This window comes from Mustela nivalis, assembly GCF_964662115.1.
Source record: "Mustela nivalis genome assembly, chromosome: 10".
NCBI classification, from domain to species: Eukaryota; Metazoa; Chordata; class Mammalia; order Carnivora; family Mustelidae; genus Mustela; species Mustela nivalis.
In genome coordinates this window covers 9,871,585-9,896,967 of record NC_139029.1, presented here as the reverse complement: position 1 = coordinate 9,896,967, position 25,383 = coordinate 9,871,585, and the positions used below count along the sequence as shown (strand labels likewise).

Genomic DNA, 25,383 nt, shown 5'->3' with positions numbered 1-25,383 from the left:
CTCCAGGTGCTACCGCAGTCCCGTGGGGGTAGGATTCCCTACCGTCCTCTCTTCAGCCCTCTGTCCAGGTGGGAGGCTCCTGGAGGTTGCAGGACCCCCTGAGGATCAGATCAGAATCGGTTTTCCTAACCAAAGATCATTCTACGTTTTGACTCACATTTAGATTTAAAGCTGAACTGAATGTGGATGGCTTGTTCTGACTAATGGTGTCAGCTGTTCACACTAGGACTTAAAAGCGCCCACGGAGATAGCGCAAGGAATATTCTGGGTACCAAGGCTTCCCTCCCCAAGATTGATTTATTTGACAACTCTGTGTGTGTGTGCCGGAGCAGGGAGAAGGAGAGAAGCAGACTCCCTGCTGAGGAGGAGTTCCCTGGGGGGGTTCGATCCCACAACCCCGAGAACATGACCGGAGCCAAAATCAAGAGTCAGCCCCTTAACTGACTGAGCCCCCCAGGTATCCCTGGGGATCAAGGCTTGGACTGAGTTTCATGGCTCCTTCCCTTATAGTCTATGTATCGAACGTACTCATGAAAATGCACCGTTCATGGCCCTTCCTTCCTCTAAACCTCAGCAGGGCCCTCCGGGACCCCTCCAATACCAGTTTAGCAGAGGCAGTAAAGCAAGACGGATCATTGGAGTCAGTGAGGATTAAAGCCAGGACTTCCCGAGCCTCGCTCCCCTCCTGCGTAAACCGGGGAAGCCAGCCATTCCCCCTGTAACACTGGAGGAAGGATCGGACCCGCTGCCGTGTAAGCAGCAGGTGCAGCGGCTGGCTGAGCAGCAGAAGGGGGGGCCCAACGCAGAGGGAACGGTTCCTTGAGACCCACGGCTACCTGAGGACTTCTGTATCCCCAGCGTGGCACGGGAAGAGCGGGGTTTGCTCAAGAAGCCGATTCTGGGGCCCACACGCTGTCCAAGTGGTCCCAGTGCTCACAAAAGCCTTGGAACTCTCGTCCCGAGTGTGGACCCAGGCAGAGCCCGGGAAATCAGCCAGACACGAGGATGCAGAGACAGGCGGGGTGGAAGGAAGGCCACGTGAGGGTTGGAAGAGCCACAGAATGAAAGGAGGCCAGGGAGGACGGGAGACGGATTGATTCCTCCCCCAAGATGGCCTCCTGGCTCTGCCCTGGGACTCCAGCTGCGTGTGCCTCGTGGGGCCTGTGGGTCAGCTCCACGAAGCGCTAACACCTTAGCGACCGTGGCATTCTCGGGCCAGGGTTAAACGTTCTGGCTCTAGAGTTAGGGAGCCCTCGGTTCAAATCTCGGCTACCCTACTTCCTGGTTAGACGAGCCTGAGAACATTGTTTCAGTTCAGCTGGAGGGCGGTCATGGTCATGGGCGCGAGTGGGTACGGCACTGAACACCGTCCCATGGTTAGTACTGAGAACGCCAGGGCCTTATCTTGCCTCCTCTTTAGGTCTGGGGAGGCACTGGGTGACCCCTGACAACTGAGAAACTGTCCTCAACCCACATGGCCTGGGGACACCGGACATGGCTCTCAGACATCGCCAGACAGCCTCCTCCCCTCGGGCCGCATTCCCCTCTCCTCCCAGTGTTCCGAACATACCCATTTGCCTCGCTCTGTACAGACAAATAACGGGGTCTCCTGCTAGCCAGGGAGACCCAGCTCTGCAGCCTGAGTGGGGGCGGGGAGCAAGCCAGTTGGCTGCACTGGGTCTCAGTTTTCTCATCTGTAAAGTGGACATGATACCGAACCCACCATAGTGCGTCGCTGTGGGGGCTTCAGGAAAGCAAGTGAACAAGATACACCAATTAACCTGGTGCCAGGCTCAGAGTAGGTACTTAACCTGTAGCCTGTGTCACCCTCCCTACGGCCAGCGACCGTGAGTCCCACCACCACCAGGCCCTGTCAAGACAGTCTACACCCAACAGGCATTCGGGGTGTCAGGATGCTCCGTGGCAGCTCTGACCAGGGAGGGGAGCCGAGGACCGTTCTTCAGGACCCTCCCCACCTGGCTGGGAGTCCCCCGATGGGGAAAGGTCGTTTGGGGCTGGTTTGGGTGTGCTGTGGCGGAGAGAGAACAGGGGGAGGGAGAACAGGCTGCCTCGGCGGGCAGATTCCCGCTCTGCATTCCGCCTCCAGCCGCAGCGCATCAGGCTTCAAGGGGAACCTCGAGGTGGGATTCCCGGGGCCTAGGCGGGATGAGTGGAACCAGGAGGGACCCTGGCTTCATCATGTCTGTGTCCCTCATTTCAGAAGAGAAGGTGGGAGGGATGAGAGCCAGAAGCCAACAGTTTCCACCATTGCACGTAGGACATGAGCACTGGGGAGGGGGCTACGGATGCCTCCTCCCAACCCGTTAGGCCTGGCGTTCTCATCCATGACTGACAAAGACCCACAACAGCGGGGCCCGGAGGGACTCTGCTCCATGTCTCTGACAGCCAGGGGCTAGGCTGGGACTCGGACCCTACATCTCTAATACCATCTCTTATGTGGGCCTCTTGCCAGGAGCCAAATCAAGCCATCTTAAAGGGGAAAAAAAGATAAAACCCCAAAACAAAACCCCAAACCAAAAAAAAAAACCCTTAAAGAAGCCCAGGGGGCCCAGAGAGACCACCTCCACACTAGAACCCGATTAGGCACAAACAGGCCCTCCCTCTGCTCTCAAAGCCACCACCTCTGAAATTCATCAACTCCCCCATGAAGAGCTGTTCTTGCCAGGTCGTGTCCTCCTTGGTCATAAGACCATTCACCTCACTTCAACATCTTCCACTCCGCCCACCCCTCTCCTTGCTACTTCCTAATTACAGAGCAATGGCTCACTTGTCCTCCAGCCCTGGTCTCGAAATCTCAGTGCCCTTGGGCATTCCTTCCCCTCCTTACTCTAACCCCCAAAACACACACACACTCTAGGTCTCAAACTGGCAGGCTGAGGGCTGTACCTGACCCGCAGAAGTATCTTCTTTGGACTGTGGAGGATTATTCATTTTATGTAATATGGAGTGGTAGCCAACCGTAAGAGCATGGGTGTGATCTCATACATAAAACTTGAAAATCTGGTAAGCCTGGCCCCAATTTTCCCATGTAACAAGCAGCTGGTGCTGATTCAGAGCTGTGTCCTCCGGAAGGGGCCTGCCTTCCACTTTGCCACGATCCCCACCACTCCCTAATGCCTCACACCTGGCCTGACTATCTTTAACACAGCCCCAGCGGCCTCCTTTCAGACATGTGCGTTTGCAGCCCCTGTCTGCTTCCACATTCCGTTGGTCCCAAATTCATTTCTTCTCCCTTCCCAAAGCCTTTCTTTGGCCCCCGACTTCCTCCCTCCAATTCTCAGGCCTGGCTGACCATGAGAATTACTAGAACCCACTTCTCTAAGGCTGTCTCAGCCCCCATGGGTCAGTCGGGCCAGGCCAACCCTCCAGCTGCTGTGTCTATCAAAGCTTCAAAGGAGTCCCTCACAGCCTAGACAATGGGAACGCCCTACGCCCCCATTCAAGCTTACTTCCCACGCCAGTGCTCCTGGAGCACCTGCTTTGGCACCTGCACCAGGCACCAGTGATCCAGGGTGGAGGAAAACGTGCTTTATCCCAGGAGAAGGATCATGCACTGTCAGGACCGTGTCCAAGGGAGGGAAACAGTCCTGATGTCACAACTCCAGTCACATGGGCCTGCCTTCTGTCCTCTGCACGCTGTCCGGTCTCCCTGCGTTGGCTTCTCCCCTCCCCCAGCTGACCATGAAGGCCTAACCTCCTTCCACATTCAGCTCACATAACCCGTCTCTGTGCAGCCTCCTCCCACGGCCAGCGAGAAGGAGTTCTCCTCCTCTTCTCGTGCTTTGTCAATGCCGGTCCAAACCGAGCCATCCCATCCTGGCCATTTAGAGACGCCTGGAGGGTGTCATTTTCATGCTACTTTCTCTAACTACATTTGCTGTTAAGCAGGCAGGACTTAATACCCGTGTTCCTCTTATCGCTGCCTCTGGGCATTCTGACATTTCTCTGGGACTCCTCTAACGCAACCCCAAGTCTCTGAATCTCTGCTGACTTCATTTATTCATTCAACAAACGTTTGCTGAGCAATCCTGGGTGCCAGACACAAGAATGAACACAAAAATGAGAAAGACAAAGGCCTGTTCTTATGAAGCCTTTCTTCGAAGCATTAGAAGGCATGGACTAAGAGTTGTTCAGAAAACAGAACATAAGCATAAAAGGGAAGGTGGTTCTTTAGATGAGGTGATGGAAATATTTCTGCTGGGACCAATAAAGTAGCAGCACAGCCGAATGGGAAGGTGGGAGGAGTCCCAGGTTGAAGACAGCAGTGAGTGCAAAGGCCCTGAGGCAGAAACAACTTTGGAAGATGGGCAAGGCAGAAGGGCAGCGGGGAGCCAGTTGGGAGGGTACACTCCTAGCTCAGGGCAAGGATCACTAATGGAGATAAATTTTATCATGGATTTGATTGGGGAAGGAGAGTAGGGTGAGGGAGCAGATGATTTTAACCTCAGCAATCAAGGGGATGCTAGGGCACTGTAAAGAACTGAATTTAAACCCACATGTTGAAGCCCCAACCCCCATTGTCATGGTATTTGGAGATGGGGCTTTTGGGAGATAATCAGAGTTTGAGGAGGTCATAAGGATGGGGCCCTGGTCTGATGGGATTGGTGCCCCTATAAGAAGAGTCTCTAGAGAATTTGCTTTCCCTCCCCCACCCCCATCACAGTATGTCCCTAGGAGAGGCCATGTGAAGAGACAGCAAGAAGACATCCATCTGCAGACCAGGAAGAGAGCCCTCATGAGAACTTGACCATGCAAGACCTTGATCTTGGATCTCCCAGCCTACAGCACCGTAAGAAAATAAGTTTCTGTTACTAAGCCACCCAGGCTATGGCATCTGTTCTAGCAGCCTGGACCGACTAATACAGGTCCTGTCCAGAGATGAGGAAAGCGCCCCAAACAATGAATGGTTACAGATGTCTCTAAGACAAAAAATCCCAGCGTTGAGACTGATACAGTAAATGGTGAGACCACGTCACCGAAGCCTACCGAGGTGTGTCTAAGCCGTGGAACGCTGCATTGGCTCCCGGATGCGTCAGAAGCGCTTGGAGCTCTTCTCCAAAGGGCCCCCCTCCCTGACGTCTGACCATTAAAATCACCCGTTCCTTTTTCACCCTTCTAGCAGCTGAAATGCAAAACCCTCTGTTTTTCTTTATTGCTGCCTTTGCTTGCTTTGGGAATAACAGCTTCTTTAAAAGCTCACTTCAAAGCGAAAGCTCCTTTTATCAAGCAGCCTGGCCCGGGACACGCCGCTTTCATCCGCCGCGACGAGCAGACCTTGCGAAATCTTCCAGCTTTGCCTTCTTGGAAACTCGGTTCGTTCTATCTCGCAGACCACAGCAATGGACGGGGTGTCAAAATGACAGACAAGAAAGGAAGGAGATTTAGGGCAACGTTCCAAGGAAACAACAAAGATTCCAGAGTCCAGAAAAACGTTCTGAGATGAAACAGGGCTGGAGGTTGGGAGGGTCTTGATGGAATCATTTTTGTTGAAAGGTGGAATTTTATAAAATTTGCCTCAAGAAGACCTAAGCAACGGACTTTTTTGGGGGGGAGGAAATTATTCTTCTTTAAAAATTCAAGTATAATTAACATACAGGGTGATGTTAGTTTCAGGTGTACAATTTAGTGATTCGACCATCCTACACATTCCTCCTGCTCATCACAAGCCACTCCTTCATCCCATCACCTGCTTCTCTCCCCCCCACACCTTCCCTCTGGGAACCATCAGTTCGTTCTCTGTAGTTAAGAGTCTGGTTTTTTATTTTTTTGTTTGTTTTGTTTCTTGAATTCCACATATGGGTGAAATCATACAGTACTTGGCTTTCTCTGACAATTACACTTATTATCTTCTCTAGCTCATCCATGTTGTTGCAAATGTTGTAAGGTTTCATTCTCTTCTATGGCTGAATAATACTCTCTTATAAATATGTACACACACACACACACACACACACACCCCACAATCTTCTGTATCCATCCACCTGTCTTTCCATTATTTGGCTTTTGTTGATAATACCGCTATGAACATACAGACGCACGTTATCTTTCTGAATTCGTGTTCTCATTTCCTCTGGGTAAACACCCAGGGGTGGAATGACCGGATCACAGGGTCATTCTAGCTCTGATTTTCTGAGGAGCTCCGTACTGCTCTCCACAGGGGCTGCACCAGTCTGCATTCCCGAGAACTGTGCCAGAGGCGTTCTTCTTCTCCTCATCCTCGCCAACGTCTGCGGTTTCTCGTGTTTTGGGTTGTAGCCATTCTGAGAAGTACGAGGCGGTATCTCATTGTGGTTTTGATCTGCATTTCCCTGACGATGAGTGATGCTGAACATTTTCTCATGGATCTGTTGGCCATCTGGATGTTTGGAGGCATGTCTGTTCGTGTCTTCTGCCCGTTTTTTAATTGGATTATTCCTTTTTTTGGTGTGGCGTCCTATCAGTTCTTTATCTATTTTAGATAGTAACCCTTTATCAGATATGTCACTTGCAAATATCTTCTCTCACCCGGTCGGTTGTCTTTTGGCTTTGTTGATGGTTTTCTCTGCTGGGCAGAAGCTTTTCATTTTGGTGGCGTCCCAACAGTTTATTTTTGCCTTTATTTCCCTTGCCTCGGGGACGTATCTAGAAAAATATTGCTGCCGTCGACTTCAGAGACATTTGAGCCTGCACTCTCTTCTAGGATGTGTATGGCTTCAGGTCTCCCATTTCGGTCCTTCATCATTGTGAGTTTATTTTTGTATATGGTGTGGGAAAGTGGTCCCGTTTCATTGTGTTACATGTAGCTGTCCAGTTTTCCCAACATCATTTGTTGAAGGGACCGTCTTTTTTTTTTTTTTTTCCCCATGGCGCATTCTTGCCGCCTTTGTCACAGACTGAACCTCAAAGTGTGGGTGTTTTTCTGGGCTCCCTAGTGGTCTCTGTGCCCACTGTTGGGCCGGTCCCAGACTGTTCTGATGACGGCGGCTCGGTAGCCTATCTTGGTATCTGGGAGTGTGAAGCCTCCAGTTTTGTTCTTCTTCAAAACCGAAGCAACTGATCTTTCCATAAAACAATGCCTGGAGGGATGAATGGAGACGCAGGAAAAGCAAGTCTGGGTTTCATGATGTCAGGAAAACAATCCATGAAAGAATACGGCCAGGTGAAGGCCCAGATTCCTGAGAAGAAAGAGAAGACTCCGGGCCCGTCTGACACATCCCCCTGGATGGGTCTATGCACGGTTATTAACTATATGAAGCACCGTAATAGTCCAATACCAGAAGTTTGTGATACATTCTGTTATTCGATCCCCATGACCCCCCATGGGGAAGGCAGGCATTATGTCCATTTTATAGATGACTCAATAGTACCACATAGGGTAAGCAGGGGTGCCTGGGTAGTTCCGTGGGTTAAGTCTGCCTTCTGCTCAGGTCATGATCTCAGGGTCCTGGGATAGAGCCCCGCATCGGGCTCTCTGCTCCGCAGGGAGCCTGCTTCCTCCTCTCTCTCTGCCTGCCTCTCTGCCTACTTGTGATCTCTGTCTGTCAAATAAATAAATAAAATCTTTAAAAAAAGAAAAAGAAAAAGAAAAAGAAAGGGTAAGCCACTTGCCTAAGATTACAAAGCTAAAAACTATAGAACCAGAATTCCAACTCAGGTTTGTCTGGCCCCAGAGGGTCCTTTCTGCTCCACATGTCAGGAGTTCCAAACTTGGCTGGATGTCAGAATCAACGGCAGAGCAAGTGAAAAATCTGGATTCCTGGGTTCCATCGTCAGAGGCCTGGGCTGGGGCCTGGGCACCTGTTTTTGTAATCTAGCCGATTGATGCTATGAGCAGAAGATCGCTGGGCAGGGGGCACCTCTGTGTCAGCCAGAAGGTCCTGCTGGGAGAGCTGGGGAGCCCCCCCCCCCCGGGATCCCCAAAGCACCTGTGGGCTCCGGGAGGCAGCTCCATGGCAGGGACTGACTGACCTGCCATAGTAGCTTATGCTGTGTCAACCTGGTGAAGCTAGAATTGCTTTCCCCGGAACCCTCCTTCCCATCGGCCGAGGGGTCTGCGGGAAGTTTGGAAGTTGGAGGTAAAGAAGTGGCCAGCCATTATGCATATGAGGTAGATGCAGTGATGGACAGGTCCCATGGTGCCCAGCAGGTTTGAGCCTGTCATGCTGCCTGATCTGTGTCCAGCTCTTTGACTGCTGGTCCTGCTCACCCACAGTGTCCCCAGGCCTGTCACCGGACTCCAGGCTGGGCACCCATCCGACCAGAGCTGCCCACGGACTTCTCCACTAACCTCCCTGTGGTTGCGCCTTGGTGGCTGACATCCTGGTCCCTCGGTTCCCGTTCATCTTCACTTCTGCTCCCCCACCCTCATTCCAGGGTAAGCTCTAATTCTTCTCATAAATCCCAAATTCCACTGTCCCAGTGGCCCAGCTTCCCAGTTGCGGCCTGAATGAGGTCATCACCTGCCCTCTCCGGAAGCCTTTGCAATCTTCGGCAGTGGTTCTCCAAGTGTGGTCCTGGACCAACAGCATCAGCACCCTTGGGAGCCTGTGAGAAAGTCAAGTGCTCGCGTTCCAACCCTCCAGACCTACTGGAGGAGAAATTTGGGGGGAGCTTCTAGGATGTGCCGAAACTTAAGAACCCCTCCTGTAAGTCTTTCAAAAGCCTTCCTCCGTTTCTGTTTGGGATGATGAAAAGATTCTGGAACGCTACCTGTGTAAAATATGTTGTATTATTAATGTAACTTATGTCATATGAATTTCTGAGGCCTAACCTGTGAGCGCTGGCGTTTACTGAGACCCTGTGCTAAGGCTGCACAAGCTTAGTACCGTTTCCTCCTCACCCGCACCCTACAGAGATGGCATTAAAGTCTCTCTGTATGATCGATGTGGAATCCAAGTAGTCTGACTCAGAACATTTGAGGTATTTCCCTGTGCAGCAGACAGAAACCAGACATCAGCCAGAGTGCCCCTTGGCTGACACTTTAAACATTTTATTTATTTATTTGTCAGAGAGAGAGCGAGCGCCCAACTGGGGAGCAGATGTCAGAGGGAGAAGCTGGTTCTCCACTGAGCAGGGAGCCCGATGCGGGACTTGATCCCAGGACCCTGGGATCATATCCTGAGCTGAAGGCAGGCGCTTAACTGAGCCACCCGGGTGCCCCTAAATCTGAAACTTTAATACCAAGTCATGCATGGTTCTCTGCGGGAAATTTAGAAATGGTAAATATTCAAATTTCCAACTTCTTTGTATCCTTTTTAAAATGAAACAAGTGGACCACCTTTATAATCTGCTTTTTTACATTAAGAGATTAGAATTGTCTTTCTGGGTCTCTCAAGGGCTCCATCGCCACCATGTTTAACGGCCATGTGGCATTCCCCGTGTGGACGTACCACAGTCTACTGTCCTGGCCCAATGTCGGACATTTGGGTCATTTCCCTAAGAAGACACTTCAGCTGGGGAAGAAATGTTTTAACCAGGATGCTAAAACTTAGCAAGACCTCTTCTCCCTGCAACAAGCAGCAACAAGGGGCAGTCAGCTCTGCACGCTTGATGTCTCTTTTGATGTCTGTGGCGGGAAGCCCCATGGGCCAGGCAGCAACATGGCTGACGCACATTTATTTCAGGTGCAAACTGTTGGGGGGAAAGGCTTTCATTTTTATGTGCAGAAGATGAGGTAAAAATGTCCGTGAGGTTTACCCAGCTCAGTCTTTAAAAAGAAGAGTTTGATCCTGTGACAATGAGGTGCCAGTGTTCTCCAAAACGCCGTGTGTTCTCCCTACCTCCTGCTTTGGGTGACACACCGGGTAAATCCAGCTATAAGCCAGTGCTCCCTTCTCTACCTATGATGCAGTGGTAAAGAATACAGATTCCAGGGGCGCCTGGGTGGCTCAGGGGGTTAAGCCTCTGCCTTCAGGTTAGGTCATGATCCCAGGGTCCAGGGATCGAGCCCCACATCGGGCTCTCTGCTCAGCGGGAAGCCTGCTTCCCCCTTTCTCTCTGCCTGCCTCTCTGCCTACTTGTGATCTCTGTCAAATAAACAAATAAAAACTCTTAAAAAAAAATACAGATTCTGGAACCAGACTACCAGGGCTGAAAACCCATCTCTAGGGGCGCCTCGGTGGCCCAGATGGTTAAGCATCTGCCTTCAGCTCTGGTCATGATCCCAGAGTCCCGGGATCGAGTCCCACAACGGGCTCCCTGCTTGGTGGAGAGCCTGCTTCTCCCTCTCTCTCTACTATTCTCCTGCTTGTGCTCTCTTGCTCTCCCTGTCAAACAATTAAAATCTTAAAAAAATAAATAAATAAAACTTGTCTCTACAGCTAGTAGGTGGTGTTATTAGCTCACCAAGCCCTTGGAAACCAAGGGCTGAAGACAAAAGAAGCCTGGGTCCCTGAAGGACCCTGTGGAGCAAAGACCCCACCTTCCCCACCCAGCCTGGGATGCTGTGACCTAACTGTCTCAAGCCCTTGAGATGTGGGGCTTTTTGCACAGTAGCTAGTGCACTCCTGCCTCAGTTTCCCCTGTCACTGAACTGTTATGAGGATTGATGAATTATGAGGACCGATGAGTTAATATAAGCAAAACACGGCATGCATTTAAACTAACACGGGAAATACCTTGGAAGGTCAGACCCTCTCTGCATCCAGCCAGCCAGACTCTGTCTCCTCCTCCAGAGCCACCCCGAAAACAAGGATGTGGGGGGCGCTGGCTGTTCCGTACCCACCGCGCCTGACCCCATGAAGAACATCTCTCCACACTTTCATGACCGTCAGCACCAACCAGATATGGCTCTGGCTCCCAGGAATTTCCCTAAAATCTTTCCAAATGCTTTTCAGCCAGAAATCCTCTTGTCGGAAGCAAGTTGGTCTCCTCCTCTCTTACCAGTGAATGGGTAACTCCGTCCCGGGCAAGAGCCAACACACCTCCCCACAGGCAATGAGTCAGTAGAAACAGCGCAGGGCTGACGAGCTTGGTGAATGTCACGGCTGTTGGCTCAGCCGGGCACAGCTCGCCTTAGCCCGGGACAACACTGTTCAATGGCTCCATCGGCTTCTGACCGCTACGCTGGGGACCGGTGATCCATAAATTCGGAAACGTCCCCCCCCCGCTAATTACACATTAATTACACATGTAACTGCTTTTCATCGGTGAAAGTTTGCTTCTCTCATACCTGCTCACCATTTTGTGTGAGCCACATTTCTTCTGTGTGTGTTTGTGTGTGTGTGTGTGTGTGTGCACAGACCCTGGTGAAAGCTACTGATACCTCCGCCGAAAAATGCACAGATGGAAGTTTGCCATAAAATTTCAGGTGGTTCATGGACCCTGATAAGAGTGATGACAAGGGGCACCCAGGTGGCTCAGTGGGTTAAGCTGCCTTCGGCTCAGGTCATGATCTCAGGGTCCTGGGATCGAGCCCCGCATTGGGCTCTCTGCTCAGCAGGGAGCCTGCTTCCTCTTCTCTCTCCCTGCCTCTCTGCCTACTTGTGATCTTTCTCTGTCAAATAAATAAATAAAATCTTAAAAAAAAAAAAAAAAGAGTGATGACAAGTTTAAAAAAGTACCCAACAATCTCAGAACAATCTGGACAATGATAACACTTGAACATCACAGAGCGGTATTTCAGGGCTCCTCATCTACACAGAACATTTCTGGAAGCTTGTCCAAGAAACGGGGAGCCGCGGCTATCTCTGAAGAACGAGACTGGGGGTCTGAGATGAGATGCAGACTCCTGTTTCTTCCCTGGCTGTCCCTTTATACAGTGTGTGATTTTTCTTTTTTTTTAAAGCAGTGTGTGATTTTAAAAGATTTTTACCATGGGTAACATTTTTTTCTGATGAAACAAAAAGCGTTGAGAAAAAGTTATTTAAGTTACGAACTAGACACAAGCTACTGTGACTGCCTTTCCTATGACACAGGGAAGGGACAGATCAAGGCGGAAAAAGTCAACTTACTACCTGGCGGAGTAGGACCCCCATGGGGTGGGGAAAGGCAAAACCTGCACTCAAGAGGGCAGGGGTGGGGTGACTGTTTCTCCTGCGTGATCAGCTCCAGTCACTAAGTCCCAAGCTAAGGCAGCAGGAGATTCCTATTTCATTAGGTCGGTACACAGCGTGGTGCTGGCAGTCGGAACTGGGAAGAACCTTCTTAGGGAAGTGCAGGGAGACTGCACTCAACCCAATGGACTTTGAGCCTGGTGGGGGGTGATGGAGACAGTAAATGCTAGAACAAAGCCTGAATGTAGAGGGAAGACATTCAGAGCAGGCTCAACAGCCTGAGAGGCAAACCCTCTCCAAGTTCAAAGAGAATGGCTCTGTTTATCAGGTTGAAGCGAATGTCATTGCCCATTCTGTGGGTCAAGGGGCAGCACGAGCCTGTTACATCCCCGGCTGCACTGAGCACCACATGAGGCCATTCGCGTGAAGCTCCTGGCCCTCTGGGTGGCACCCAGTAGGTGCTCAGCAAGCAGTGAATCCTCCCGCCCACCTACAAGCCAGGAGGTGGACCCTCACCAGACACGAGATCTACCAAGCGAGATCTACCAAGCGTTGGGAGGGTGATGTCTTAGCTCAGGCTGCTGTCACCTCCACTACAGACCTTCATCAACAGACAGTGACTCCTCCCTGTTTCCCGAGGCTGGAAGTCCAAGGTCAAGGTGCTGGTAGACCTCATGTCTGGTGAGGGTCCACCTCCTGGTTTGTAGATGGTGGCCTTCTGGCTGTGTCCTCCAGGAGCCCCTTAAGGACACTAATCCCATCATGATAAACTCACTCTCACAACCACATTTAAACCTCATTACTGGGGCGCCTGGGTGGCTCAGTCGTTAAGCGTCTGCCTTCGGCTCGGGTCATGATCCCGGGGTCCTGGGATGGAGCTCTACGGCCAGCCTGCTTCCCCCTCTCCCACTCCCCCTGCTTGGGTTCCCTCTCTTGCTGTGTCTCTCTCTCTGGCAAATAAATACATAATCTTAAAAAAAATAATAATAAACCTAATTATTGCCCAAGGCCCCATCTTCTAATACCATAACGCTGGGCGTTGGGCTTCACCATGCGAATTTGGGCGGGGTACAGAAACACAGCCTGTAACAGATGGTTTTCCCAGGTGCAGACGAGTGCGCTGCTGTGTTCTCACCATGCTCCCCTCTCAGCTTTTTAAGTCTGGAAAGGCAGAACCAGATGCTCAAAGCTAAAATTATAAAAGAACCACCTGGACTAGGGGCTAAAATCCAATGCAAGCCCCCTACAGCTCACAAGCACATCACTTAGCAAACACCCTTGGGGGACCCACTACAACCCTGGGAGACTTAAAAAAATTTTTTTAAACATTTTCCTCTTATTATAAAAACAATACTTCTTTATTAAGCAAACATTAATACATCTAGATTAGCAGAAAGGAAATGAAAATCACTGATTACCCCACCATCCCGAACCACTGATAATATCTATGACTGCGTTCAGACTTTCTTGTATGTTCTATACCTTTTCTTTTTCTTTCTTTCTTTTTCTTTCTTCCTTTTTTTTTTTTTTTAAAGATTTTATTTATTTGACTGACAGAGATCACAAGTAGGCAGAGAGGGGAAGGGAAGCAGGATCCCTGCCAAGCATAAAGCCCTATGCGGGGCTCAATCCCAGGACCCTAGGATCATGACCTGAGCTGAAAGCAGAGGCTTTAACCCCCTGAGCCACCCAGGCGCCCTCCCCCAACACTTTTTTTTTTTTTTTTAAACAAAAATGAGATCTTACTGCAACATGGCTTGGTGACCTAACTTTTAAAATGTTGATATATAACAAACGATTCTGCACATCATCAGTATTCACCTAAACCATAACTTTCAGTGGCTGAAGAACATTCCATGGAGGCCTCATAATTTACCCAACTAACCAATCCTCTACTGCCAGACGCAGAGTTGGTTTCTATATTTATGGCTCTTTTTAAAAAATAACAGCATTGAAACTAACTCCTTACACAATCGTGTGTCCTCTGGATAAATTCTTGGTATTGAGACGGCTGCGTTTTTTAACGCTTGGCCACGCATTTCAGACTGTCCTTGTCCCCACCGTGAGCTGGTGAAAGACTGGCATTGTTTCTTTCACTTAAAGTTTTGAAACATTCAAGACATTTAAAATTTCCTGTGTGAAAGATGATACAGTTTTAAGCGTCATTTTCTTTAATACGATGGGGGTGAATGTTGGGGTTTTTTTCCCATGTGCTTATTGGTCAAAGGTATTTGTTCTTCTACTCCCTCTCCCCCACCCCCGCCCCCTTCTTCTTTCTTGAGCTCTGACGTGCTGTGCTTCGTGGTGGGATGTGATGACAACAGTACCACAGCACATATGACAGTGTCTTGCCATGAAAGTCTAAAACTCATCCAGTCATGAGGGGAGAAGCAATTAAGACCCTGGGTCCATCTCTTCAAAAATGTCAATGCCACGGAAGATCCAACAAGGTCGGGAGACTATCTTAAATTAAAGAAGACTAGAATCGATGGGCGGCCCAGGGGAGTAAGGCGTGCGCCTGTTGTAATGAGTGCCGGTGTTGGATGGAAGCACGGAGTCACTCTACTGTCCCCCGGAAACTACAATGACACTCTAGGTTAACTACCTGAAATTTCAATAAAAACTTAAGAAAAAGAACATCAATGGGCAACCCCAATGTGCACCCTGATATTGTGGGGTCTCTTGAACGGGAACGATAAATTAGACGATACCCGTGTATCGTGGTTACATGTCTTGTTTGCCTCTTGTGCTTTTCCTTTTTCTCCGCACCCATTTTTTTTGTCTGTTTGTTTTTGGTTTCATTTTGGTTTTTGTTTATTCCATTGCTTGAAGGCAGTTGACTTTTCCTCACTAACCGGAAAAGCTTGGTATGTGTTCAGAAAACAGCCCCTTGTCTGAAAAGGGTGTTGTAAATGTTGATCTAATTTATGTGCTGTACTGGTTTTTTTTTTTTTTTTTAAATTTTAGGAGCCTAACCTATCAATCATTTTCAGTCATTTCTTTGATAATTTTACCTTTTACCGTCATCCTTTAAAACCCCCCTCCCACAAGGGGCTGTAGAAATTCTACAGTGGAGAAGTCATGCAGACGCCACTTTCAACCAAATGATCAAGGTCAGCATCACCAGTGAGTCATGTGGCCCTATGTCAAGTAGATCCTGATGGGATGTAATGATAAGGATACTTCACCATCGTCACGTTCCTTCCCCGAACCCCAAATCCCAGTTGAACCATGAGACAACATCAAACAAACCCAAAGTAAGCGGCGTTCTAGAGAATACTGACCAGTACTCGTCAAAGCTTTCAAGGTCACACAATTCAAGGAAAACACTGGGATAGACCTTAAGAGATGAAGAAGACAGGACAACTGAAAGCCGTGGGGTGTCTTGAAATGGATCCCAGAGCAGAAACAACAACAAAACAACCTGGTGCCATCCAAATAAAGTCCGCCATCTTGTGAGTAATAACCTGAATTTCACAGCTTTGTTACCTACGCCATGTTAGGTAAGATGCTAACACCGGGGGAAGCTGCGTCAAGAATATAGGAAAGCTATTATTTCTGCAACTTTTCTATAAGTCTGAAATTATTCCAAAATAAATAGAATTTGTTTTGTTTTGTTTTGTTTTTTTAAAGAGTTTTGTCTAGGACTAAGAATGGTTTAGGCAGAAAAGCAGAGGAATAGAAAGAGAAGAACCATCACAGTTCATGGCTATGGGTGGGGGAGTAGGAGGGAGATGGAGGCGGCCAGGGGCTCTGGCTCCTTACAACACATCCATTGGTTGCGGGGAGCCATTGGGGCAGCAGCAATGGGTCTGGAAAGGTAAACGGAGTCTGAACTCTAAGGAGTCCAGTGTTTAGGAGACTCTAGTCTTTAGAACTTTGAAGGCTAAGGGTTTCGGCTTAGCCTTGATCCTACATGCAGTTAAGGGGATGGTAAAGATTTTCGTTCTGTGAATATATGATTATTGGTTACTTCACTTGTGTCCTAATTTACTGATTCCTTGCAGTGCCCCAATAAGGTGTCAGCTCCATGAGAGCAGGGACCATGTCTCTCTTATGGACGATGTCCCCCTAAAGCCCAGAACACCTGGCCTGCAGAAAGAACTGAATAAATATCTGTTGGATGAATGAGTCTCACTTCCCAAATGACCTTTTTTTTTTTTTTCCAAACGACTTTTAAGAAGAAACTGTATAAAGGTTTTTCTCATTGCACCATTCACATGTAGTATCAGCCCACGTCAATTAACCTCTTCTACAGCTCGGGGCCTTGGCCTAGACTGTTGCTTCAGCCAGGTGCACCCTTTTCTGGTGCCTACCTTCTGATTTCAGCATAGATTCAGCTTTCTGAAAGCCTGCCTTTGACACTCCATCCAGGTCCGGGAGAAATTTCCTCTAGCCTCTCCTGGGTCACTGTCAGCTGAATGGTAATGGCGCCTTTATATCCGGCTCCCTCCTTCCCCAAGACATAGAAGCCGGCCCTCTAGTTCACCACTGGCACACAGAACATCCCAGTACATTTGTAAAAAAGCCACAGCTTGCGGCAAGCCAAAGGTAACGTCCCCTGCCACCATAGCAGAATTTGCACCCATCACGGCTTGAACACATTGACCCAAGGACAACTCCCATAAGTAATCGCTACTGTCCAAACTCCAGTTAATGAAGACATAATATTTGGGATCCCAACGTGTGAGCGTTTGTTTTTTAATCATACCCTCTCTTCCACCAAATATCAACAAAGCATGCTTATAACCCTAACCAGCATGGGCACGCTTCAGAGATATGGCAGGCTCGGTTCCAGGGCACTGGAATAAAGTGAATATGGCAATAGAACGACTCAAATGACTTTTTCAGTTTCCCAGGGCTCACGCTAGTTTCCTAGCTAGTTTCCTAGCTCGCGCTAGGCTGTAGTCTGTTAAGTGTGCAATTATGGCTAAAAAGAACAAGGTCCATACCGTAATTGAGAAATACATTGTTACTAAAAGATACTAACCATCTTCTGAGCTTTCAGCAAGTCATGATCACTGATCACAGACCACTCTACAAAATATAATAATAATGAAAATGAAAATGAATTATTGGGAGAATTACTAAAATGTGACATAGAGACAGGAAGTGAGCAGATACTGTTGGAAACATGGCACCAAGACACTTGCTGGATGCAGGGTTGCCACAAATCTTCAATCTGTAATATATGCAGTCTCTATAGAGTGCAATGAAAATAGGTATCCCTGGGGCGCCTGAGTAGCTCAGTGGGTTCAAGCCTCTACCTTCTGCTCAGGTCATGATCCCGGGGTCCTGGGATCGAGCCCCACATCAAGCTCTCTGCTCGGTAGGGAGCCTGCTTCCTCCTTTCTCTCTGCCTGCCTCTCTGCCTACCTGTGATCTCTGACTGTCAAATAAATAAAATCTTAAAAAAAAAAAAAAAAAAGAAAAGAAATTAGGTATCCCTGTACACACCCAGCCAGTAGGTGTGGGAAAAATGTAGACAAGGATAAGGTAAGTAAATTCTCTCTCTCAATCTCTCTCTCTCTCCCAGACCAGACATGGAGAGGAAAAAGTGGCAAAGACATAAAATTCACCGAGAATTAGAGCTACCGGGTTCTATATCCTGCATCAAAGAAATACCAGAACCTTCTGGAGACATCCAGAATGTACGTCATATGAGGCCACAATCATGTAAAAAAAAAAAAAAAAAAACAAAGCTCACCTACCATGGCAAGTTCTCATCCTGGATCTGCCACAATCTGCTGGGTAACCTTGGGCCCATCACCTTTAGGACGCTTTCACTAGCAAAGCTCTGGGGCACATTCAGAAAAGAAGAAATGCCAAAATAGACTTACCAATCCTGCGATGGGTTTTAGATGCTGGCACAGAACAAATGAATGTTTTGTGCACCATGGCAATATAAACTGGGCCATTAGTGTGATAGTTATGGGCTTTATGATAAACACTAAATTCCTAGTGTACACAAACAGCACTGCCCGTGCGGGACTTGGGTTGTGTGTGTTTCAGCCCAACAGCTGTGTCTGATACTGACTTTGGCATGTCATTTGGAGAGGTGTCAGAGGTCTACACTTAGAGATGCTTGAGTGTATGGCCGGAGAGCCCATCTGTCCTATACAGACTCTCTGTTTTCTGGCCTCTAAGAATTGAGGTGGTTGGACAAGCACTGGTTTCTTTTTCTTTTTTAAAGATTTTATTTATTTATTTGACAGAGAGAGATCACAAGTAGGCAGAGAGACAGGCAGAGAGAGAGGAAGGGAAGCAGGCTCCCTGCTGAGCGGAGAGCCCGATGCGGGGCTCCATCTCAGGACCCTGAGATCATGACCTGAGCCGAAGGCAGAGGCCTTAACCCTCTGAGCCACCCAGGCGCCCCACAAGCACTGGTTTCTAACCTGCTGTTTGGTATTGTTTTTAAAGCCACAGAATTTTCTTAAAGGAATCTTTTTCACCCCTGACATCTGGAACATTTGTAGAAAGAGCTTCCTTCCAGCCGGCCTTGCCTCCCACCACTCAGCTCTGTCCCTGCGAACTCCTGATTGCTTCTGGGACCCGTCCAAAGAATTCCAAGTTTCCCAGAATCACAGTATAAAAAGCAGTGGGCTGTTAACACCATACATAAAAATCAACTCACAATGGACCGAAGACTTGAATGTAGGACTTGAATCCACAAAACTCCTAGGAGGAAACAGAAGCGGTAAGCTCCTGGACATTGGTCTTGGTGATGTTTTTTTGGATCTGACTCCAAAGGCAAGGAAAACAAAAGCAAAAAAACCCAAAACAAACAAACAAAAAAACCACAACCAATTGGGACTATATTAAACTAAAAAGCTTCTGCACAGCAAAGAAAACCATCAACAAAATGAAAAGAAAACCTACAGAATGGGAGAAGACATTTGCAAATCATATATCTGATAAGGAGTTGATATGCAAAATATATAAAGAACTCACACAGTTCAGTAACAAAAGAAACCCACAAAGAATCTGATTAAAAAATAAGCAGATGATCTGAACAGAGATTTTTCCAAAGAAGACATCCAGATGGCCAGCAGACACATGAAAAGATGCTCAACATCACTCATCATCAAGGAAATGCAAATCAGAACCACAATGAGGTACCACCTCACCCCTGTCAAAATGGCTATCAGCAAAAAGATAAGAAAAAAACACGCGTTGGAAAGGATGTGGGAGAAAGGGAACCCTTGCGCACTTTTGGTGGGAATGTAAATTGGTGCAGCCACTGTAGAAAAAACTGTGGAGGTTCCTTGAAAACTTGAAAATAGAAAAAAATAGAAAAACTTGAAAATAGAACTATTTTATGATCTAGCAATTTCACTCCTGGGTATTGACACGAAGAAAACAAAAACACTAATTTGAAAACATACATGCACCCTTCTGTTCATTGAAGTGTTATCTACAACAGCCAAGAAATGGAAACAACCCAAGTATACATCAATGGATGAGTGGGTAGAGAAGACATGATATAAATATTTAAATATATAAATAAATACTACCGAGCCATAAGAAAGAATGAAAATCTTACCATTTGCAGCAACATGCATAGACCTAGAGGATTCATGCAAAGTGAAATAAATCAGACAGAAAGAGACAAATCATGCAGGATTTCAAAATATGTGTAATTTAGAAAACAAAACGAAACAAACCCTAGACTCATGGATACAGACACCAGACTGGTGGTTGCTAGAGGGGAGAGGGCTTGTTGGGGGCCACATGGGTGAAGGGGATGAGGAAGTACAAACCTGCAGTTATAAAACAAAGAAGTCATGCGGATGTAACTTACAGCATGGGGAATATAGTCCATACCATTGTATTAACTTTGTCAGGCGACAGGTGGTAACTAGACTTACTGTGTTGATCATTTTGCAACAGATACAAATGTCAAATCACAATGCTGTCTACCTGAAACTCACATAATATTGTACGTGAACCGTACCTCATTTTATGAAACTGACGCGCTACCTACTGCGCTAATGAGGCACCTTGCACCTCGTTTTAAAAAGAAATCCAACGGACTGGGGCAAGGACTGACCAAGGTTTTTACCATGCAGATGAAAATATATTTATCTGATGACTCAGTGCATAGAGAGATATAGAGATAATTGAGATGAAAGTTTTACTAAAGGGTGCTTCTCACGACAGGAGATACATTTTGTCTCTAGTCTGCTTTCTTCTACATCACTTTTTAAAAGCCGATGGAAAACTACTTCACTGATTTTAAAACCCACTAAGTTGCTGCCCACAGTCTGTAGACATTGGCCTAAGGAATCCTCTGAGATCGCTTCTAGCATTGACAATTTATATGGCGTTAATGAAGCTGTGATACTGTTAGACCAAGAGAGATGACACCAGGTGACCCTGTCCCAAAGGTGAAGTTACCAACCTGGGTCTCCTGAGTAGCCAGCAAATTCTCTGCTCAGGGTTGTCATTGAAATACTCGCAGTCCAAGAGGCAAGACTCGGAGACGAGCAAGCCGAGTATGTTACTGATTTTCCTAGGGACCCACACTTGCCACCCCAGTGCCCAATCCTGGGGGGATTCAGGACAAGAGGTGGTAAGGGGGAGTGGGAGCACTTGGCTGGGTTAAAAACCAACCAGCAAACAATCAGAGGAAATGAACACTTCTCTTTCCCTCCTATACTCTTTGGATCATACCCATCGCACGGAGATGGCTAACCTCCTCCATTTCTAAGAGGCTCACTGAGAATCGATCTTTGCTTCAGACAGTAAACACAGCCCTTTCCCAAACACCATGGCGGTGCAGAGACATGGCCCCCTGAAGCCCCACTCAGTCCATAATCTGCATAGCATGTGCTGGAGTGTTCTGACATAGCCACAGAAAGCTGGCTTCTTAAGAACCTTCCAGCCATCAGAGGGCACAAATGCATGAGATTGACAGGTCAGAACCAGTGCACTGTCACACAAGGGAAAATACACATTACGACGATGAACCAGATATTAAACAGCAGCAGAGCAAGCAAGCAAACAAAAAATCTGCATTAAACATGGAACTATCAGCAGTGGTGGCCTGCATATCGTGATGGGTTCCTCCCAGGTTTTCTACATGGAGCAGGTACTGCCTTTGTAATCGGGGGTGAAAACATTAAACACCCGCCCATGCCCAGGTGCATTGTCAAGTATGCTTAGAAGAACAGCAGACAAGGTTGGTTAATCACTAGCTTACTCCCTGGCATTCATACCAGTCTCAACAGACAGGATCTGAAAATGTCAGGATATATACGCCTTGACGTGCACCCCTCATCTTCCGGGTCCTTCAGCACCTGCCAGGAGGTGCGTGGAGAGAAAGAGGGTTCTGAGGGGGCTCTCCTCGGTTTTATTGTTTTGGTTTATTTTCAAGAACCACCCCTGAAATCAGAAAATGGGGTCTAGTCCTAGCTCTGAACTCAGACGAGTGCTTTCACTTCCCTGAGCCTCGGTTTCCCCATTTGTAAAATAAGCAGATTAGATATTTTCCCTAAGTTTCCCTTTGGTTCTGAAACATGAAGAGCTGAAAAGACCAGCATTCAGGTTTTAAGGGCTGCTAGGTCTGATAAATCTAGGGCAAGAGAGAATAAGAGACTGTTGGCAGCTTAGCCCAAGTAAACAACACTGGATAGAAGGCAGGGCCAACCAGCCTCAGGAGATAAGGGTTGGGGCGGAGGGGAGGGAGGAGTCAAGAATCAGTCGGAGGCCACAGCTAGTCGGGGAGACTGCCACAGAGACTCTCAGGGGGCTGCCTCTGGCTAGTGCCCTGGGCAGTCTGGCATGAAGCAGGGAAAACCTGTTTCTTTGGGGAGCCACAGCTCCCCAGAGAGGCAGCCGGTGTACCAAGGGCTCAATCCAAGGGGAGGAGAACAAAAATGCTGCCAGGCTTAAGCTGGGCCACCTGTCCAGGCTGGGGAGGAACAAGACTCTATGAAGTGGCCAGCAGGGCAGAGATCCTGAGAAACCACCAAACCTGTACTAAACTGGGTTCTAAAACGAGTTCCTGACCTGAATGTGGCCAGGTCTCCTGGGAGAACGCAGAGTAGTCGGGGGCCGGGGGAGGGGGGCAGTCCCAGTTCTGCTGCTGACTTGCTGTGTGCTCTTCCCCTATCTGAGTTTTATTTGTCAAATGAGAGTGGTCCCTTCCACCCAAGACATTCTGGGGTCCTCCTGTGGCTGGTCCTCCTTCCAAGCAAAGGGAAACTTCCGACACGGAGAATAGTCTTAGAGAGCTATCAGTCGCAAGAAAGGCCCATCCAAGCTTCCGAACAAAGTGAAAGCAAAAGCCAGGAGCCAGAGGCAGACCCCTTGCCACATCCCCAACAGAAGACATCTGAGCTTCTGGAACCTTCCCAGCACTTCAGACTCTGCTCAGTCCCTCGAATTCCACCTTAATTTGGAACGGGAGAAAGAGAAGCCCAGAGCCAAAGCCCTTTGTTCCAGCCCGAGGGTCCTGAGGGGTTTACTGCCAGCCCCATGGAGGAAGAGAACATTTACCAGAACGGTGACCCAGGAAAACAGGAGCCCTAAAGGAGGCAGGTTGCCCAGGAGATGGGCTGCTGGCTCTGTGTCCAGCTTTGCCCTTCCTCACACAGAAACTCCTAGGTTGTGTGCCTTCTGGAGTCAGGGAGCAGGAAAGCCAGAGCTGGAGGGGCTTGGGCCCTGCCAAGTTCCCAAGCATTTGCCTGCGCTCTCTGTCGGAAGACAGGCTGGCAGTTTGGGCCTCACACCAAATCCACAAACCTCACCCTTGGGCAGTGGTCACGTGTGAAGACCACATGGTAATCTCTGCCTCCTGCGCGGGGCTCCACTCCAGCCTGCCCCCGCCATTTCATTCCCACTGCCTCCGGCCCGCCGACCAGCCTCCTCTCTCCCAGCAGCCTTTCCCAAAGTCTCATCTGACATCCACACAGAATTATCTTCCTCACATACCAACAGGATCAAATGACTCCCCTCCTTAAAGAACTTGAAAGGAATCTGTGTCTTTGTCTTTCTTGTCCAATGATCCATCCTGAGCACCTAGAACACGGCCGGGCCCTTGGAAGGCACTCAGTCAATATCCACATGATAAAGCCCCACGTGACCAGCCCCCATTCTAGACCCTCCATTCCCTTTACTTTCCCCACCTTCCCACAAACCATCTGCCACTGCCTGAGCGCACTCCCTGCCAGGCCCACCATACTCTGGGTGTGTACCTTTGTACCTCCGTGCCTTTGCTTATGCTGTTCCTCAGCCCAGACACCCTTCCTCCCCCTCCACGAGGGGCTCCAATACACTGCTATATATTCCAACATCCTTTTCCTTTCGGGACCTCCTGGCGCACCTCAGCCCGAGTTATCTTCTCTCTCCTGTTCTCCCCTAAGCCCTGTAACAGAGCTTCCTGCTAGGCGTCAAGGTCCCACCGAGAAGATTATCACTCCCTTCCTACAGAGGAAGAAACTGGAGGCTCAGTGAGGCAGGTCATGAAGCCAGCCAGTGCTGGGGCCTGACTGTATCACCACCTCCAAGGAACACTTGTCATATACCATGCAAGAGGCTTGAGGTCCCCAAGGCCCTGTATCCCTGGGGCAGGCCTGGCCCTGCTTGATGCCCAGGAGGCCCTATCATCCAACCACCCCCCAGAAGAGATGTGCCACCAGCCTCCTCCCCTCCCTCTCTTCTGCCTTTTGTCCCAATCTGGGCAGTACCTCTGGAGGGAAGCATATGGAGGAAGAGGGGCTCCTTCCCAATTCCATTCATTCCTATTAACTTAGGACAAGATCCTTGTGTGACAAATCTCCAAAGTGTGAAAGCCGCTCACAGGTCCCAGAGGCGATCTTCCACTAGAGAAGCCATACTCGAAGACCACCACCACGTCGATCAAAAGCCAAAAGCCAGCACCAGAGGGAAACCCCTCTCCAGCCGCTCGGGCTCCGACTCCGCCCCCGCTGCTCCGGCCCCGCCCACCCAGGCTCCGCCCGCTACGCTCCAGCGGTGCGGGGGTTCCCGGCTTCCCGACCACCCGCACTGCTAGCAGGGATCTGGCCCGGGCCACACAAGCTGCTACCGGCCAGGGAGGGCCCAGACAGGGCTGGGGAACCGTACGGACATCCAGGTTTCCTGTTTCCCCCACGCCCTGGTTAGGAAAACTTACTTTCTGTAAGTGACCATCCCTTGCAATTTGGCACTCCCAGGCCACACGCCTCCCATGGGGACGCAGACAGGAGATCTGAAAGGGATTTCAAGCTCTGGCTATGGGCTCGGCTCGAGCGCCCCGCCTCATCCCAGGAGGTTATCACGCCTGTTTCACAGGGAAGAAACTGTGTCTCCCTACTTTGCTCACGCCCGACTTCTTACCGTTTTTTGTTTGTTTGTTTGTTTTCTTTTTGCCTCTGGCACGTTAAACATACACTCGAATCTAAATTCCCCAAAGCCTCGGTTTCCAGAAAAGAGTTAGGGTTGGGGGACGAGGGATCGACTGGGCAGCGCCAGGGTGGTTTCCGGGGACTTATTGGGAAGTTCTGCTCCAGGCACCGGTGGAAGGTGCCTCTCGGTCGAGGCCAAGGGTTCGAAACCCGCCTGGCGAATGGCACCTGACCTCGCCAACAGAGGGCCCCGGAGGCTGGCTGCCTTCCCCGCGCCGAGGTCAGCGCGCTGCCGGGGACGCGGGGTGTCCCGCACTGGCGGGGCGCGGCTCCAGTGGGTGCGGGTTCAGAGTCCTCCCGGCGGCGGACCCGGGACAGGAAGCTCCCAGACGGGCGGACAAACAGACCCCGACAGCCCTCGACTCCCTCCACGGCCCTGCCAACAGTCCGCGGGACGGAGGGCGCGGCGGCGCAGACTCACCCGGGCGGCTGCGGGTCCAGCTCCGTCACGGTCGGGCGGCCGGGGACCGGGGACTCCACGACCCGGTACCCCCCACCCCCACCACGGGCTTCCTCCTTCGGGGCGCTGTGATCGCAGGGCCGGAGGTTCGGGGTGGGGGTCTCTGTCGAGGGAGGCGGCGGCGGAGAAGGCGCACCACCCGCTCCGGGACCGGGATGGGGACGCAGGAAGCTCTGGCTCCGAGCGCCGGCGTGCAGGAGGGAGGGACCGCGAGAGACAGAGGGCGGCGCCCGCCCGGAGCGGCCTCCAGCCCGGAGAGGCGCCGCCCACCAGTCGACCCTCCCTCGGCGAGCTCAGCGCCACCCCCAGGACTGGGGCGCGGACCCGAGCTGCGGACGCAAGGGACCCGCTCTCTCTTGTCGGATTAGCGGGTGGGGGGATGCTGGGCCCTCGCCCGACCCCCGCCACTCCGAGTTGGCTAAGCAGGGATGGGGGAACGGAACAGAGCCGAGACATCCCCACCCCCGGGCCGCGGAGTTGGATGTGACGGTGGAATGGGGGACGGCGACTTGGCCCAGGAGTC

General features: G+C 49.8%; 1 protein-coding gene across 2 annotated transcripts in view; it reads right to left on the bottom strand.

The window, feature by feature from the left end:
* The window catches only part of TMEM51 (transmembrane protein 51), a 55,227-nt gene extending 30,161 nt beyond the window's left edge, over positions 1 to 25,066 (bottom strand). Inside the window, exons 1-2 of one of the 2 annotated variants that reach the window (XM_082685488.1) lie at positions 24,822 to 25,066; positions 24,130 to 24,204 (exon numbers count right to left, since the gene is read on the bottom strand). The gene's annotated coding sequence lies outside the window, so the exon portion shown is untranslated. The remainder of the gene's footprint in view (positions 1 to 24,129; positions 24,205 to 24,821) is intronic. The other variant, XM_082685487.1, reaches the window with a different exon arrangement.
* Between the last annotated feature and the right edge of the window lie 317 nt (positions 25,067 to 25,383).